This window comes from Adiantum capillus-veneris, chromosome 14, assembly GCF_014529385.1.
Source record: "Adiantum capillus-veneris isolate H3 chromosome 14, ASM1452938v2, whole genome shotgun sequence".
In the NCBI taxonomy this organism is placed as follows: domain Eukaryota; kingdom Viridiplantae; phylum Streptophyta; class Polypodiopsida; order Polypodiales; family Pteridaceae; genus Adiantum; species Adiantum capillus-veneris.
Genome location: NC_140944.1, coordinates 77,195,684 through 77,199,278, shown reverse-complemented (window position 1 = coordinate 77,199,278; position 3,595 = coordinate 77,195,684).

The following is a 3,595-nucleotide window of genomic DNA, read 5'->3' as shown; positions in this document are numbered from 1 at the left end:
TAGATTTACTCTAGCTTAATTTTCATTGGTCCACTTCAAGGGTCATCCAATAGAAATTGGGCACACCTTGTGGGCATCTGGCCTAGGGAGCTGACATGTGTCCCTCATTCCCTTTGTGTAAAGGGAGCCTATGTGTGTGTGTGTGGCTTTCTCTCTCATCCCCTACGTTTAGGGCTCGCCCCCTCCCATGTAGGGATGTGAAAAGACTTTTAGGGAACACACAAAGCATCCAATTTTCCCTAGGGTTGACCTTTGGACACAACCTTTGAATTTTGGAACCTTAGCATTTTGGAAGTCTTAATGGGCTGAACCTTAGGGTCTTTTTAGCCCATTGTTTCACATGTCTCTTTTGCCGATGGCCCCCCTTTGGATCCCTATTTTCCCTCCTTTGGATCCCTACTGTGGCCGGTCTGCTAGCTTAACCAATATTCTAGCTTTTTCTCCCCTGGCCTTCCCCACATTAAATGATCAGTTTAATATGAGAAAATCATTTAGGAGAATTAGATATTGATTATTATGACAAATTTCTGCAGCTGAGAACTTGAAGGAATGAAAAGCCACTAGATGTACTCGACCATCCTCTCCTACTTGGGATAGAATAGGGCCAAGGGAAAAATCTGAAGCGTCTGTTTCTAGGATGAAAGGCTTTGTAGGATCTTCGTGAATTAGAATGGCTGCGGTCATGAAAGCTTGTTTGAGAGTCTGAAATGCTTTTGTGGCCTCTGAGTCCCAGAAAAACTTATTATGGCATGTCAACCTTGTGAGTGTTGTAACCACCTTGGAGTATCCCTGTATAAAGATACGATAAAAATTTACAAATCTGAGAAAACATTGAACATCTCTTACCGAGGTGGGTGTCTCCCAATCAAGGATGGTTTGAACCTTCTTTGGATCCATGGAGATTCCCTTTTTAGAAATTACATAACCAAGAAATTACATAACCAAGAAATTCCACCTCGGATTGATGAAAAGAGCACTTCTCCAACTTTGCATATAACCCTGATGCACGAAGCTTTTCAAGCACTAATCGTATATGGTGCTCATGCTCTTCTTGATCCTTGAAAAATATCAAGATATCATCCAAATAGATTACCACAAAATAATCCAAATACTCTCGAAAGATATCATTCATTAAATGTTGAAAAACATCTGGGGCATTTGTGAGACCAAATGGCATGACGGTATAGCCAAAGTGGCCATACCTTGTCCGAAACGCTTTCTTCCATGCATCACCTTCTCTGATTCTGACTAGGTTGTAAGCACCACGAAGATCTATTTTTGTAAATATTCTTGGCTTGCCAAGGTGCTCAAGAAGCTCTGGGATCAAGGGAAGGGGATAGCGATTCTTGACGGTGATCTTGTTTAGGCCCCTATAATCCACGCACATCCGGAGAGTTCCGTGCTTCTTTTTTACAAAGAGTATTGGAGCTCCTCTTGGGGACTTTGAATGCCGTTGTCAGGAGTTTTTTGGAGCAAGGGATTGCGCATATGTACATACACATGCATGGTGCATCAAATAAAGGATTGCCCATTTTCCTTAGCCAGGGGGTTTCGTGGGGCCCACATGTGTACAGGTAGGACAGCATGTACATAGTTCATCGATTTTCAGTATTACCAGTACCAGTGTGTTTTTTCTACAATAATGAGGAGTTTATAGCGCGTAAAACTTCTCGAGGAAGCTATCCGCGGGCCGATGACATGAGGTAAGCAGGTGCGTCAGATGGCATCTAGTGGCGTCAGGAGACCGAACGGGGTCAATACTTGCACGTGGATGAGGACGGACACAACGTGGGTGTTTCCTTGTGATAATTATGCAGAAAGGTCATCATGAGGACCACTTTTTGGGTCCACTTCACGTGGTGGTGGGATGCATTATTGAAAAAAGCTGAGTGCCAGGTGTGCGGATGATGCAAAAAGGTGACAACTATGCACTGCGAGGTCAGTTTTTGGCCTGTTCGGGGTCCGTTTGAGGTCATCTAAAAAGCCAAGGGTGCCCAACTAAAAAAGCTAAGTGTGGGAACTGAAAAAACAGAGAGAAGACCAGAAAAAAACGTGGAGAAGAGAGGAGGAACAGCCGCAGGTGTTTTTTTTGCTCATTTTGGAGCCTGTTTTGGCCGTAAACTGCTCATCCGAGGTCGGATTTGAGCACTTTGACATTGTAGACTAGGGTTTTGGGCCGTTCCGGACGCGATGGCGCTGTCCATTTTGCCAAATTCCTCACTCTTTTCCTGCTGTTTTTCTGTGTAAGTTTCTCCTATGAGCGAAGTTTCTGCTCTAGTTTGTGATTGTATCTGGTATCTTTTACCCATATTGTGTGAGCTGTTTGCCCCATTGGTGTTGGCCCAAGCTCATTTGTATCTAAACATCAGAAATTCTCCTCTTTTGAGCTGAGTTTTTTGGGTGTGTGTGTGTGTATGTGTGTGTTTGTGTGGAGTGGGCAAGTGGATAGTCTCTCTCCTCTCACTCCAGAGGTGTGTTCCCTGTCTCGGCCAGGTGTGTTGTGTAAGCCGAGTGGTGCCCCATAGTGTGTGTGTGTATCTTCCCAAGAGTGTGTGTCGGGTCGTTATAGAGGCGCTGTGTGTGTTTTCATCCCGCTCACACCGTATGAACCCCTTATCAAGATTATCATCAATATTTTTCCGTAATTCTACCAATTCATCTTGAGATAGCTTGTATATTGGGCCAAAAGGCGGTTGGGTTCCCTCCTGAAGCTCTATAGCACAATCATATGGTCAATGCTCCGGTAAAATGTGTGCATTCTTCTTCTCAAAAACATCATTGTAATTTTGATATTGATGTGGCAATGCCTCCATGATTTTTGTTGTCAACGTGTCGGTTGGTGTTGCAAATATCACAAAAGTTAGATACTTTTTGGTTGCACGCATGAAGACCTTGGCTCCAAGATATATAGGTCTATTATGCCTTCCCTTCTTCTTTTGGACTTTTCGTGGTTCAATTCTCCGAGCCCTCCAATCGATGTCAATATTGTGTAATTTAAGCCACGGTAGCCCAATAACAAGTGGACTGCTTGGACTTTGTATAATATTGAGCGCTATTCTTGAAACATGCTCCTGCAATGTTACTTCTATGGGGCAAGTTTCATACCTGACATCCCCTGAAGCGAGGGGACGACCATGAATGACTTCTACAGTTGTTGGATTAGACTTCTCCACAAGTGGTATGCCTTGTTCTTTTGCAAACTCTTTGTCCATTAAGCACGCCGCTGCGCCTGAATCTAGTAATGCATCACAATCCATGTGCCTACCCGGCATATGGATCTTGACTGGTAGCATAAAACTTGAAGTGGAATCAGCGGGAAGAAAGAGACGTTCTTTTGCTTGTCTTTTGTCCAACCGGTCAGTCTCTATTGGGGTTGGACATCCATGTTTTCCGAACACGTTGAGGCCATTGCACCATGAACCTTCACCCTTCTCTTCCTTGGACACTCTTGAACTATGTGCCCCTGCTCTCCATGAGCCATTAATGTGTTGCCTTTGCTTCTCCTGGGCTAAGAGAGGTTGGAACCGTGCTGAATCAATTTGCATGGGCTCACTGCTTGATTCATGGCCCTGTTGAAGTGTGTAGCCAATATGTA